Source organism: Hyla sarda, chromosome 10 (assembly GCF_029499605.1).
Source record: "Hyla sarda isolate aHylSar1 chromosome 10, aHylSar1.hap1, whole genome shotgun sequence".
Classification (NCBI taxonomy): Eukaryota; Metazoa; Chordata; class Amphibia; order Anura; family Hylidae; genus Hyla; species Hyla sarda.
Genome location: NC_079198.1, coordinates 126,674,737 through 126,691,066, shown reverse-complemented (window position 1 = coordinate 126,691,066; position 16,330 = coordinate 126,674,737).

Genomic DNA, 16,330 nt, shown 5'->3' with positions numbered 1-16,330 from the left:
TGTCTGTGAGAAAGGGGAATATAAGGAGCTGTCTGTGAGAAAGAGGAATATAAGGAGCTGTCTGTGAGAAAGAGGAATATAAGGAGCTGTCTGTGAGAAAGAGGAATATAAGGAGCTGTCTGTGAGAAAGAGGAATATAAGGAGCTGTCTGTGAGAAAGAGGAATATAAGGAGCTGTCTGTGAGAGAGGGGAATATAAGGAGCTATCTCTGAGAAAGAGGAATATAAGGAGCTGTCTGTGAGAAAGGGGAATATAAGGAGCTGTCTGTGAGAGAGGGGAATATAAGGAGCTATCTCTGAGAAAGAGGAATATAAGGAGCTGTCTGTGAGAAAAGGGAATATAAGGAGCTGTCTGTGAGAGAGGGGAATATAAGGAGCTGTCTGTGAGAAAAGGGAATATAAGGAGCTGTCTGTGAGAAAGAGGAATATAAGGAGCTGTCTGTGAGAAAGAGGAATATAAGGAGCTGTCTGTGAGAAAAGGGAATATAAGGAGCTGTCTGTGAGAAAGAGGAATATAAGGAGCTGTCTGTGAGAAAGAGGAATATAAGGAGCTGTCTGTGAGAAAAGGGAATATAAGGAGCTGTCTGTGAGAGAGGGGAATATAAGGAGCTGTCTCTGAGAAAGAGGAATATAAGGAGCTGTCTGTGAGAGAGGGGAATATAAGGAGCTGTCTGTGAGAAAGAGGAATATTAGGAGCTGTCTGTGAGAAAGAGGAATATAAGGAGCTGTCTGTGAGAGAGGGGAATATAAGGAGCTGTCTGTGAGAAAAGGGAATATAAGGAGCTGTCTGTGAGAAAGAGGAATATAAGGAGCTGTCTGTGAGAAAGAGGAATATAAGGAGCTGTCTGTGAGAAAAGGGAATATAAGGAGCTGTCTGTGAGAGAGGGGAATATAAGGAGCTGTCTCTGAGAAAGAGGAATATAAGGAGCTGTCTGTGAGAGAGGGGAATATAAGGAGCTGTCTGTGAGAGAGGGGAATATAAGGAGCTGTCTCTGAGAGAGGGGAATATAAGGAGCTGTCTGTGAGAAAGAGGAATATAAGGAGCAGTCTGTGAGAAAGGGGAATGTAAGGAGCTGTCTGTGAGAAAGGGGAATATAAGGAGCTGTCTGTGAGAAGAGGGAATATAAGGAGCTGTCTCTGAGAGAGGGGAATATAAGGAGCTGTCTGTGAGAAAGGGATATAAGGAGCTGTCTGTGAGAAAGGGGAATATAAGGAGCTGTCTGTGAGAAAGAGGAATATAAGGAGCTGTCTGTGAGAAAGAGGAATATAAGGAGCTGTCTGTGAGAAAAGGGAATATAAGGAGCTGTCTGTGAGAAAGAGGAATATAAGGAGCTGTCTGTGAGAGAGGGGAATATAAGGAGCTGTCTGTGAGAAAGAGGAATATTAGGAGCTGTCTGTGAGAAAGAGGAATATAAGGAGCTGTCTGTGAGAGAGGGGAATATAAGGAGCTGTCTGTGAGAAAAGGGAATATAAGGAGCTGTCTGTGAGAAAGAGGAATATAAGGAGCTGTCTGTGAGAAAGAGGAATATAAGGAGCTGTCTGTGAGAAAAGGGAATATAAGGAGCTGTCTGTGAGAGAGGGGAATATAAGGAGCTGTCTGTGAGAAAGAGGAATATAAGGAGCTGTCTGTGAGAAAAGGGAATATAAGGAGCTGTCTGTGAGAGAGGGGAATATAAGGAGCTGTCTCTGAGAAAGAGGAATATAAGGAGCTGTCTGTGAGAGAGGGGAATATAAGGAGCTGTCTGTGAGAAAGAGGAATATTAGGAGCTGTCTGTGAGAAAGAGGAATATAAGGAGCTGTCTGTGAGAGAGGGGAATATAAGGAGCTGTCTGTGAGAAAAGGGAATATAAGGAGCTGTCTGTGAGAAAGAGGAATATAAGGAGCTGTCTGTGAGAAAAGGGAATATAAGGAGCTGTCTGTGAGAGAGGGGAATATAAGGAGCTGTCTCTGAGAAAGAGGAATATAAGGAGCTGTCTGTGAGAGAGGGGAATATAAGGAGCTATCTGTGAGAGAGGGGAATATAAGGAGCTGTCTCTGAGAGAGGGGAATATAAGGAGCTGTCTGTGAGAAAGAGGAATATAAGGAGCAGTCTGTGAGAAAGGGGAATGTAAGGAGCTGTCTGTGAGAAAGGGGAATATAAAGAGCTGTCTGTGAGAAAAGGGAATATGAGGAGCTGTCTCTGAGAGAGGGGAATATAAGGAGCTGTCTGTGAGAAAGAGGAATATAAGGAGCTGTCTGTGAGAAGAGGGAATATAAGGAGCTGTCTCTGAGAGAGGGGAATATAAGGAGCTGTCTGTGAGAAAGGGATATAAGGAGCTGTCTGTGAGAAAGGGGAATATAAGGAGCTGTCTGTGAGAAAGAGGAATATAAGGAGCTGTCTGTGAGAAAGGGGAATATAAGGAGCTGTCTGTGAGAAAGAGGAATATAAGGAGCTGTCTGTGAGAAAGAGGAATATAAGGAGCTGTCTGTGAGAAAGGGGAATATAAGGAGCTGTCTGTGAGAAAGGGGAATATAAGGAGCTGTCTGTGAGAAAGGGGAATATAAGGAGCTGTCTGTGAGAAAGGGGAATATAAGGAGCTGTCTTCGAGAAAGGGGAATATAAGGAGCTGTCTGATAAAGGGGGCACAAGGAGCAATCTGTAAGAGATGGGGGACATAAGGCATAATTTGTGGAGGGGGATAAGGAACTGTTTAAGAAAGTGAAGGTGTAAGGAGCAGTGTAGCGTAGCAACAACAGTAATAGGGGCAAATGGAGCAGAAGAACTACATAACTTCCTCTGGAGCATATAGCAGCTGATAAGTACTGGAAGGATAAGTAATTTACAAATCTGTTTAACTTTCTGGCACTAGTTGATTTAAAAACATAGTTTTTCACCAGAGTACCCCTTTAAACAGAAATCCTTGTCCCTGGACTGCCATAAGAGGTGCACTTTGCCCACTGCAAATGTCCTCATACACCTGGAGACCCCCAGGAGATGCAACAGGCCCCTTTACAATCTGCTCTTCTCTGAGGACCTGTCTGTACCCTGAGCCGAGGAGAGAACATTAGGGAAACCAACCTTGGGAAAATTCCTTGTACAGCTGCCTCATGGGGTAGAGAACAACCTCATCGAGAAGTGTAGGGTTGACATCTGCAGATAGGTAAGTGTTATAAAAGTCTCTGGACTTCAGCTGGTGGTAGATCTTGTAGACGCTCCCGTTCATCCTGTATGTCAGATAATGGAGGATCGGATCCTTGGGATTATAAAGCCGCAGAAGTCAATATTAGTCACTATCATGAGACTCCAGAGACAGAACATTTGGTTAGGACCGCCGGCAATTTATGACCCTTTATATTGACTGAACATATATGACAATACCCATCATCCACCTCTCAGATACACAAGATGAGGTCCTGTGTTACTTCAACTCTCTAAGGAGAATACAATGTATCCAGTCATCAGGACACTAAGTCAATATAACAGCTTATGAATCCAATGCTGTCTATTATTATTAATATTTGTAGAAACATGGGCATAGATAGGAGACCCCCGAGAGATGGTGGTTAAGACCCCCACATCCCTCATCTTCAAACCGGAGGATAATTTATCCTCGCCTGTGTTTCCTAATGCTGTAGAGCATGCAGAGAGGAGAGGACCAAAGCCGGACCCCACAACATATACAGTATATACCGTATAGGGACCACCCTACATTGCTCCTTCTGATGCTGCCTCTACAGCTGATAATACGTGCAGATCTATGATTGCAAGAACTAACATCAGGAAGCGGAGATGTGTGGACAGGGTGACAGGTAAAATGTATATAAATATTTGCATAAATATCAGGGATATGGGACTACATAATAGGTAAGAATATACAGTACAGACCAAAAGTTTGGACACATCTTCTCATTCAGAGTTTTCTCTATTTTCATGACTATGAATATTGTAGATTCGCACTGAAGGCATCAAAATTATGAATTAACACATGTGGAATTATAGACATAACAAAAAAGTGTGAAAATCTGTCATATTCTAGGTTCTAGCCACCTTTTGCTTTTATTACTGCTTTGCACACTCTTGGATTCTCTTGATGAGCTTCAGGAGGTAGTCACCTGAAATGGTCTTCCAGCAGTCTTGAAGGAGTTCCCATGATGCTTAGCACTTGTTTGCCCTTTTTGCCTTCACTCTGCGGTCCGGTTCACCCCAAACCATCTGGATTGGGTTCAGGTCTGGTGACTGTGGAGGCCAGGTCATCTGGCGCAGCACCCATCCCTCTCCTTCTTGGTCACATAGTCCTTACACAGCCTGGAGGTGTTTGGGGTCATTGTCCTGTTGAAAAATAAATGATCATCCAACTAAACGCAAACCGGATGGAATAGTAGCCGCTGCAAGATGCTGTGGTAGCCATGCTGGGTCAGTATGCCTTCAACTTTGAATGAATCTCCAACAGTGTCACCAGCAAAGTGACCGCGATCTGACCCTTTTCCCCTTTGGATAGAGGATACATTTTTAATAAACTGGACTACTCCTAATGTATGAATAAATAACATATCCATATAAAAACCAATCCCCAATGAAATTTAAAGGGTAACTCTCATTAAAATAAATTTTTGCTATAGCACTCCTTATGGTAAATAAAAAATATTTCTAATATACTTTGTTTAAAAAAAAAGAACTTTTCTATGTTTTATTTGTGCTTAAAAAAACCTCAAGAGCACATTTTCCCCCATCTTATTCACAGACTTAGGACCGAAGCCCAAACACAGGAAGTGCAGCCTGGAGTGCTGAGGGGGGGTGTCCAACCTCATCCAATCACAGCTCCTCTCACACATAACTGCCATAAGCTGTTGGTTGGACCCCCCCCCCTCCCTCAACACTCCAGGCTGCAAATTCTGTGTTTGGGCTTCGGTCCTAAGTCTATGTATAAGATGGGGGAAATGTGCTTTTGAGCTTTTTTAAGCACAAATAAAACATAGAAAACTTCATTTTTTGTAACCAAAGTATATTAGAAATCTTTTTTTTATTTACCATAAGGAGTGCAATAGCAAAAAAAAATTTCATGAGAGTGCCCATTTAAAGTAAAAGTAGTGTAAAGAATGGATTCTTTATATTTCTGAATATTCATTTAATCTTTATAAACGGTGATTAATGATGTAAAAGCAAATTTTCTATGTCTGCGGGCCGTGATCCCAAGTGATAGCAAATACAGTGATATTACTGGTGTTTTGGTTATACTGGTACTGTTTAAAGTTAAAGGGGTAGCTCAGCGTTTGGAACAAACTGCCCTAATTGATAAGGGTTCCCAGGTGTCTACAATACCTAAAGATATCTTCTATAAATACTGGGTTATTATGTGAACCTGACGATGTCAACTTTAAAGTGATGGCAGGGAACGGGAAACCAGTACCCAGGCATGGGTACTGGGAGCCAACCATTCAAGTGGGAGAGTATGTCCTCAGGGGACAAGGAGTAATTGTGACTAATGTAGTCGATAAGGGGGCGGCAGAGTTCATACTAGGCATGAACATTATGAGACACTGTTTTGATGAAATAGTAGGACCTTTGCATGCCTCTCTCCCTCACATGTCACGTTCAGGCCGGCGGGCTGCGCAACACCACTTGAAGACTCTTCAAGCAGAGCAAAAGTTTGTCAACCGCCAGGGAGAGATTTGCCGAGTAAGGATTCAGGACATCTGGTCAGTAGTCTTACAGCCTCATACAGAAACAATCATCTGGGGCCGTGCCCAACCTGGGGTCAAGAACCAAGATTAAAAAGCATTGCTGCCATCATGCTGCCGAAGTATTCTCCTGTTGCTCAATTGTATCATCTTGGGCCAAAGGACATCCTCACCAAGACACAGGTCGCCCGACAGCTAACAGCCCAGACAGTTCATGGACCTAACACCAGTCATCCTGAGCTATGGTGGACCCAGCTCCAAGTGGGGGATGAGAGCACTCCCAAGGGAACAGGTGGGTGGAGTCATTCAAGGGGCTAAACAGTACCAGGAGGCCTTCAGCAAGCACTCCACCAATTTTGGCCGGACTACTATGATACAGCACCGGATCCTGACAGGCGAGAGTCGCCCAATCAAGGAGAGACACTGCCCAGTGGCCCTGGGTATGTACCAGATGGTCAAGAAAATGTTGATTGAAATGAAGGAGGCTGACGTCATCCAAGAGAGTCAGAGTCCCTGGGCCGCTCTCTTGGTACTTCTTAAGAAGAAAGATGGGACTATCCATTTCTGTGTGGACTATCAAAAGTTAAATAACGTCACGCATAAAGATGGCTACCTTCTACCCCGGATTGATGAGTCCTTAACTGCTTTGGGATCAGCCGCATACTTCTCTACATTGGATTTGACCAGTGGATATTGGCAAGTGCCGATGGCTGAAGAGGACTGGGAGAAGGAGGCTTTCGTGACTCCGATGGGATTATTTGAATTCAAGAGTATGTCCTTTGGGCTATGCTACACCCCTGCTACCTTCCAACACCTGATGGAGCAATGCCTAGGACATCTCAACTTCCAAAGCGTGCTGTTATATCTGGATGATGTCATTGTCTATTCCAAGACTTATCAGGAGCATCTTGACCACTTGACAGAGGTATTCCAAGTCTTGATCCATCATGGACTGAAGAGTAAGCCTTCTAAATGTCATTTGTTGAAGCCACAGGTTCACTACCAAGGCCATGTCGTCAGCTCGGAGGGGGTTCAACCTGACCTGGAAAAAGTGAGTGTTCTCAAGGACTGGCCTACTCCACACACAGTAAAGGACGTTAGGAGCTTCCTGGGATTTGCTGGCTACTATCGCTGCTTCCTTCCCCACTTCCCACAGATTGTGGTGGAAAACCCTAATTGGGACAGTGTATTTTATTTATTTTTTCTCTCCTGAGTATAAACGACACCTGGTGAAACACCTGTAGCACTGCAGGAGCAGATCTATAGTCTGCAGATAACTGAGCTTCTCCTGTGATACAACAAGCTGAAAGTGTCCGTTGGAAATATTTAGTTGGTAATCTTTTCTGAATCTCCCGGCGCAGCGTATGAAATACACATGACTGTTCTGGCTGGGACAATGTATTGGCAACTGGAGGATAAGATGGCATCCAAGCTGAATAAAACACATAGCCCAACAAAGGACGCTAAAGCAGCTGGGAAAGTGGATAAATATTTTGTCTCGCCGGGGGCAGTGCCTAGAAATCATGGACAAAATTACATCCAACGAGCTTAATGAATTAAACTCTCCAATTTCTATGGAAGAATTAATTGATACCATTAAAGCCCTACCTAATGGTAAATCGCCAGGTCCTGATGGACTATCCTACTTATATTACAAAACCTTCTCAGATATCTTGGCCCCCATCTATTAACACTGTTTAATTCCTTTCTTCAGGGTACACCTATCCCCCCCATGATGCTAGCTTCTCATATCACTGTGATCCCTAAACCTGGGAAAGACCCATCAGAATGCGCAAGTTATAGACCCATATCTTTACTAAATTTGGACCTCAAACTATTCACTAAAATTCTGGCGGACAGACTGAGCAATGTGGTACCTGGCCTTGTGAACAAAGACCAAGTTGGCTTTGTCATTCACCGTCAGGCGGGAGACAACACTAGGAGAGCCATTGACCTAATTGACATATTAAATAAGACAAAGTCTTCGGGTCTTCTTTTGAGCCTGGATGCAGAGAAAGCCTTTGACCGGCTTAGCTGGCCTTTCCTGCTGTCTACGCTTCAGAATTATGGTATAAATGGTCCCTTCCTTACTGCTGTCTCCCAATTGTACACCACACCTTCTGCTCAGATCAAATTACCACATGCCACTTCTTCTATATTCCAAATTTATAATGGCACACGTCGGGGGTGCCCCCTCTCACCGCTCCTATTTGTGCTCAGTCGGCAGCCTCCATTCGGAATTGTCCTGATATAGAAGGTTTAATGGTTAAAAATAGGGAATTCAAAATCTCGCTATTTGCGGATGATGTCCTTTTGACCATTCGTAACCCCTTAATATCCTTACCCAATCTCCATGCGGCATTAACTAATTATGGGCATTTGTCGGGTTACAAGATCAATACTTCAAAAACAGAAGCCATCCCAATTAATATCCCCCCAAATGATCTCTTAAATCTGAAACAGTCGTTTCCCTATAAATGGCAGGATGCGTCTTGGGTTACCTAGGAGTCCGTCTTACACCCACATACTCTTCCCTATATAAGCAGAACTTCCCTCGTCTCTTCCAAAATATACAAACATTGCTAGACAAATGGGCCCCAATATCACTCTCCCTATTAGGAAGAATAGCAGCTGTAAAAATGTCTATTCTACCAAAATTCCTGTATCTTGTGGAGACTTTGCCTGTCCCCATTCCCAAAACTGCCATTAAAAATTTCCAAACTATGTTGCTTAAATTCATATGGAGGGGTGGGAGACATAGGTTCTCGGCGGCGGTCCTATCTGCTAAAAAATATTTTGGAGGCCTGGCCATGCCTGATATATATAAATATTATTTGGCGGTGCACCTCCGGAGAATCCCCTCATGGACCAAATTTTTGGTATATAGCAGGTGGACTGAAGTTGAGAAGTTGTGGATTTCTCCTATACACCCATCCTCTATGATGTGGTCATCCACCCCCTGCACTGTCACAAGGAACCTTTTGGGGCCAATGAGACTAACTATTAAAATCTGGAATGAGGCCTCCTCCACATATCTCCCTCTCAAATCACTAACCTCTCTACTCACACCAATGTTATTTAACCCTAGTATTCCAGATAGTGATGACATCAGGACTGTCTCTCCTTGGATCACAGCCAAGATATTTTATTTAGCACGTAAGGCTAGAGATTTGCCCGAGATGGCAGGTCACCGGGTGGGGGGTGGGGGGGGGGGGGTCTTAGGGAAGGGGAAGGATGGGGGGGGGGGGAGGTTTGGGGAACCCTGGGGAAGTAGTATTTTTCACCTTTTTTTTTTTCTCTCCAAAAAAAAAGGGATTTTTTTTTCTCAAAATTTTTATTTATTTATTTTTTATTTATTTTTTTTCCTTTTCTCTTCCTTTTCACTACTATTGTGTTCAACTGGAATGTAAGAGAATGACCGCGGATGACTGTTAAGGCTGTGGTATGGAATGTACGAGGACTTAAAGATCAGCGGTAATGGGAGTTATTATGAAGCACGCACCAGGTATAGTCGGGTTACTTGAGACACATTTAACGAGAGAAACAGTAATGGTTTTGAATCGTAATGTTTGGGGACATTATTACCATTCTCTTCATACAGCAGATTCACGGGGGGTTTCGGTGTTAATCCGTAGAAACTTAAATTGGGAATTAATTAGAAAAAGGGTAGATGATGAGGGGAGGTTTGTTTTTTTATATGGGAGACTAGAAAATTTAAGATGCGTACAGTGATCCCTCAACTTACAATGGCCTCAAGATACAATAGTTTCAACATACAATGGTCTTTTCTGGACCATTGTAAGTTGAAAGCAGACTCAGCATACAATGACAATCTGGACAAAAACTGTCCAGATCTGTGAAACTTGTCAATGGGCAAGAGAACTGACCAATCAGAATGGGCAATTTACTGGTAAAACACCTGTATTACTGAAGTGTATGCACTGACTGATGTCTGGTAGTGCCCCCTACAGTACAGAGAGGTATTACATGTTTTGTACATTTTACCTGTACCTGGGTTACCTGCTCCTTTGGACACCAGGTGAGGGCGACTCCATGTTACTTTTTTAGGACACTGCCTGTACTGTACAGGACCCCAAAGAAGCTCCTGTCTTCTACATAGACCAGTGTTTCCCAAGCAGGGTGCCCCCAGCTGTTGCAAAACTACAACTCCCAGCATGCCCGGACAGCCTTTGGCTGTCCGGGCATGCTGGGAGTTGTAGTTTTGCAACAGCTGGAGGCTCCCTGCTTGGGAAACACTGACATAGACAGTGATTTACACCTCCCAGCAGATCTTTCTTACTTTTATATGTAAGGATTTGCTTTATCTCTTATTACTTATTTTTCTTTTATTCTCACTTTTTCCTATTTTTGGATGACATTTTGGGGGCTTCAGAACCAATTACCAGGTTTCCATAGAGTTCGGGTCTCAACATACAATGGTTTCAACATACAATGGATGTCCTGGAACCAATTAATATTGTAACTTGAGGGACCACAGTATTAGCATTTGTATATATACCCCCGCCTTTCTCATCCGCGGTCCTTCTTAAAATATTTGATTTTTGTGTGAGTTGCGGAGAATGCCCTGTGTTTGCCATGGGGGATATGAACTGCGTCCTAGATGAGAGGTTAGATAGATGGAGGGCAAGCGGGAGTAAAGGAGAGGTGGGCTGCACTCCCCTGGCGAAAGTATGTAATGAACTGGGACTCAGCGATATTTGGAGGATTTACAACCCTCAAAAGAAAGTCTGACAGGTCTTGTTCCAACATGAATATTCTATGTCCAGAATAGATATATGTCTGGGAAATGACTCTAGTTTAAAGGGGTACTCCGGTGAAAACCTTTTTTCTTTTAAATCAACTGGCTCCGGAAAGTTAAACAGATTTGTAAATTACTTCTATTAAAAAATCTTAATCCTTCCTGTACTTATTAGCTGCTGAATACTACAGAGGAAATTATTTTCTTTTTGGAATGCTCTCTGATGACATCACGAGTGCAGTTCTCTTTGCTGATGTTATTATAATAATAATAAGTCTTTATTTATTGTTGTCCTTAGTGGGATTTGAACCCAAGGTCCCAGCGCTGCAAGGCAGCAGGACTAACCACTAAGCCACCATGCTGCCCTTAGCATACATCTGCTATGCACGGTTGCTAAAAGGGACAGAGATGTCAGCAGAGAGCACTGTGCTCATGATGTCATCAGTGTTCCAAAAAGAAAGGAATTTCCTCTGTAGTATTCAGCAGCTAATAAGTACTGGAAGGATTAAGATTTTTTAATAGAAGTAATTTACAAATATGTTTAACTTTCTGGCACCAGTTGATTTAAAAGAAAAAAGGTTTTCACCGGAGTACCCCTTTAAATAAGGTGATAAAAATACATTATTGGGTTAGATGTCTGTCGGACCACGCGGCTCTAGAGGTACTGATAAAAACAGAGGAAGAGGTAAGAGATGGGTTCCAGAAAATTAACCCTCACTGGTTAAATTTGATAGAGAATGCCACAATAGAAAAAACTTGAGGTAGTTTTTTGCAAACAACTGGGGCACAGCAAGTGACCCGGTGGTCTGGGAGACCTGTAAAGCTTACCTAAGAGGGGAAATAATAAGAACAATAAAGTGGAAAAAAAAAAGAGTTTAAATCAAAAGAGGAGGGCTTAATAAGTAATCTTAGGGATACAGAGAAGGAATATACACAAAATCCATCAGAAGAGAGTAAGGAAAAATTAAATAAGCTACAAAATGAATTTAATGAATATATGTTGGAAAAGAGTAAAAATAAATAGATTTTTCAAGGCCAGCAAAGATTTGTACAGGCAGGGAAGCCTAACAAGTATTTGATGGCAATTGTCTCAAATCAACACACTAAGCAAAGAATTTCTGGGATAAGGAATAAAGAAGGAGATTGGTGTATAGAAAAAAAGGAAATAATAAGGGAATTTAGAGAATATTATGAGTTATTATATAGATCTGAATATAATAAGGAAAGAAAGGAAACGCTAAATTATTTGGACCAAATGGAACTCCCTAGACTCCCCGAAATGGAAAAACAAACCTTAGATGCTCCATTAACTAGAATAGAACTGAATAAAGTGCTAGATCACATTCGGGGTAATACAACACCTGGAAGCGATGGACTACCCTTTGAGGTATATAGAAGGTTTGGCGGAATTTTGATCCCGGCATAACATAGAGTGATTGAGACCAGCATGGTGACCGGGAAATTACCGGACTCAATGCGGGAATCGGTTATAATATTGATCCTGAAAGAGGGATAAGATAAAGAGGATATGGGGTCGTATAGACCCATATCGCTAATAAATACGGATATCAAGATTTTCGCCAAAGCATTAGCCATTAGATTACAGAGGAATATCACAGAGTTAATTCAGGAAGATCAGTGCGGGTTTATCCCGGGAAGAATGGCCTGACACAATATATATAGAGTCCTTACGAATATAGATATGGGAAAATTACAGGGCGGGGAATCCCACTCCATCCTGTCTTTAGATGCCACTAAGGCTTTCGACAGGGTGGAGTGGGAGTTCTTGTGGGCAGTATTAGAAAAATGCGGCTTTGGGAAAACATATATAGACATGATCCGACTGTTATACTCCGAACCTAAGGCAAGAGTGTCGATCAATGGGAATTATCGGAGCAATTTTCGCTCTCAAGAGGCACCAGACAGGGATGCCCTCTCTCCCCGATGCTGTTTGCTATGAGCATGGAACCTTTGGCTGTTAAGATCAGAGAGGAGAAGGAGATTGGCGGGTTTGGTGCAAGGGGGAGAGAGGACAAAATATCCTTATATGCAGACGATATCCTGCTTTTTTTGGAAAAACAGTCGGATCTGACCGGAGTGATGGAGATTATCAAGGAATATGGGAGTTTCTCAGGGTTAGAAATAAACTGGTCCAAATCAATACTCCTTCCATCGGGGGAGAATAATATATTCATAGAAAATGAAATAAAAATATTAAAAAAAGAAGAGCACTTTAAATACTTAGGTATACAAATCTCAGGTAAATTAGAAGATCAATATAAATTAAACCTAGAACCCTTAATAAAGAACATGGAAAAGAAAATTAAAATATGGAGCGGCTTCAAAATTTCTAAAGCAGACAGAATGATATTAATTAAAACTATTATGTTGCCAAAAATATTATACTTATTTAGTGCTTCACCCATTTGGTGTGATGAATTTATTTTTTTTAAATGCTGTCAATCTTCAATGCTTTGATATGGGGCTGAAGAAGGGTGAGGATTAAGATAGAATATTTATGTTTACCCAGAAGAGAAGGGGGAATGGCGTTTCCGGACGTGAAAAAGTATTTTTTAGCCGCCCAATTATACTTTATTAGGGACTGGAGGAGATCTCATATGATTGAGCATTTGATGGAATGATGTAGAGGATCATATGATGATATTTACCAGTTACTGGAGTCAGGGCAATTAGAAGAGAAAGGATGGAAAAACTGTATAACAATAAGAACGTGGAAAATGGTAAAAAGGGAGGTGGGAATAACTGGGATATTGGATATAGCCCTCATTTGGAATAATAAAAACACAGTAGAGGAAATAAATAGATTAGAATTTCGAACACTAGCACAATGGGGGGTGAATAAAATAGGGGATATATATAAGGAAGGGAATATTAAAACATGGGAAGAGTTAAAAAAGGGTAGAGAAGTTGGGGTTGGGACATGGTTTGAATATATGAGATTAAGAGGTATAGTAAAAGATACGGTAGATAAGGGGAAGAAAGTAGAAATAGTAAAAGGTAGTTTTTTTGATAAGATGGTGAATACAGAGATGGGAAAAAAAGAGTTGTCAAAGATATATAGAGCACTTAATAAATTTTCTATATTAAAGCAAAATCATCACAGTAGAAAAATATGGCAAAAATAATTGGTGAGATAGAAGAAGCACAGTGGGGAAAAATACACGAAATAATAAATTTTATTCCATTAAATGCAAATCATAGGGTGATACAGTTTAATATAGTTTATATGCTGTACTATACACCTCTCTTTTTGCATAAAATAGGTAAAAAGAACTCGAGTGCCTGCTCAAAATGTGGGCAAGAAGAGGCAGGATTGTTGCATATGCTTTGGACATGTCCAGAAATAAAGACATTTTGGGGAGAAGTTATACAATTAGTTGAGAAAATCCTGGGAGGTGATATTGGGACAGAAATAAAAAGGGATTGGGGAAAAAAAATTCAAAGGTCACTTTTTTATGCCAGATTAATTATAGTAAAACAGTGGATATCTGTAACAGGCCCGAGTGTGCATCAATGGAGGGAGGGGTTGAGGAGGGAATATAGAATTGAGATATAGAGAACTAAAAAGCTGAGCCGCGGGGTCCGATAAGACATTTTTGACCTTTTCCTTCTTTCTTTCTTTTTATTTTTTTTATTTTAATTTTATTTTTTCTCTTTTCTTTTTCTTCCTATAGGGGGGATAGGGGGTGGGGGGATGGGTGGGAGGAGGGTAAAAACAAGAAAAGAAAACATTTGTATAAACTATTGTATTATTCTTTTTTTTGTAATATGTGGTGGTAATAAAAAATTTTTTTAATTTAAATGTATAATTGGAGACTCTATGTCTATGAGAATCCAGGGTTTGATTACTTACAGATATCAAAAGTAATCCCTGAATTGTTAATTATGGTATAATTAGTCAAGTGTGGAATGTTGGTTTAAGACCAATTATTGACAGTTAACCCTTAATGGTAATGATGCTAATTGCTTATGCAATAGCACCCCCTAGTGTATGGAGAGTTGACATTACACTGACAGGAAAGGCATTCTGGGTAGTATAGTGATGTCATAGTCATTACCATATGTACACGCCCAACCTACATTCATTGGGGAATTCCAATTTAGGAGGGTGTGTCTAACTAATTAAAAAGTCTGGTAAACCAGATATTACTAAGAACTGAACTGGGCTGAACTGCTAACTGAACTGAACTGAACTACTCTGAGCTGTAGACTGTGCTGAGGGCTGTACTCTAGAGCACACAAAGACAAAGGAAAGAGGTCCACAAGATGGAAGCCATGAAAGCCATGTAAGATCCCAGAGGCCGGACTGATCACACGGTACCGACCCAATGGCTGTCCCTGACGATGAGATGGACCGTTCAGTGTTCCTCAGAGCAGAAGTAAGGTTCTTACAAAGTTTTGGTAAGAGACACAAAAATGGTATTCCATTTAATTAAGACTAATTGGGATAATGTGGTTGGGATTATACCATTTAGATTGATGAATAAATTAATTAAATAAAATAATTAATTAACTCGATATTGAGATTATAGTTTAGGATATTGTGAGACTTCATTCTACCTGCAGAAGAATCAAGACTCATAATCAAAGCATTAAATAATTGCTTAGATATTGATAGAATTCCTACTCGCCAAGCTAAGTGTTATAAATATATTTCCCACACAGGAAACTTGTTTCAAGTTCTTCCTCCTAAAATTTAGAGCAAGATCATATATCTCTGCTAATTGTCTTAATAATCTTACCAAGATCATGTATAGAAAATAGTCCAGAATGGGGGGGGGAAGTATATCATAATTCTTCCATATTTATATATTAGATGGATTTCCCCATTCTTGGAGTCATGTGATTTGTAGTTGGTTAGAAGGGGCGGAGTGTATTTAGCATTCCATATTGATATGTCTATGATTAGATATTGCCCATTTTGATATCATGAGGTTCCTCTGGATAGAGTGATATGTAACCTTTTTTCTTATATGATATTCTAACCTAGTAATTTTTGTTTATTGTAACTTTGTTTATAGTAATTTTGTTTATTATAAGTTACTAACTACTCACATGTATTGTTCTACTAATATGTAGTCAATTAACAAGCTTATACTGTTTACTAATATCTAATTGATATTAATTTGCATATATCATTGTGTTTATTACTCCTTTATGTTTATAATCATATAATCAATAAATCTGCATACTTTATAATACCTGTGTATTATTGTATATTGCAAAACTACATTCTTAAGCGTTAATGTCATCCCGTCATAAAAAGAACTTGTTGATATCTGAGGAAATAGTCGGACTCAGATGTATTGATTAGCTTTGTCTACAATTCACCAGGTGGTAATTTTGATATTAATAATTGTAATAATTTAAATTTTTTCATAATTCATAATTTTTATGATCATAATTCATGATTCATAATTTATTTATTACCGCACGACACACATATATCTTTGCCCGTTCTACGCCAACATAATGATTGTGGCCTGAGACACGTTGTCACAGTTATTTCAGGAGACAAAAGCATGAATGACACAATGGCCCTCATTTACTAAAGTCCAACCGACTCTTTTTCTCGGTTATTGTGCACTCGGAGTGTTTTTTTTTTTCACTCTTAAATGGGCGTGTTTTATGCAAAAATAGGTGTTTTACCGACAAAAAACTAAAAATACTCGGTGTACTTCCAAAATCACTCGAGAAAAAGTGTGAGTTTGCCTCACACAATAACCGACAGCCAAGAGGCCGAGTGAAATTCCAAAAATGGAGTGATTTCTAACAAGGGACTGTTTGTCATTGTGTTTTTTGTGAAAGTAACTTGTTTTATAACCTGAAAACATTTTGTACAGTTCAACACTTTTATGAATAAAATATTGAATGCTTTTGTGATAGTTAATGT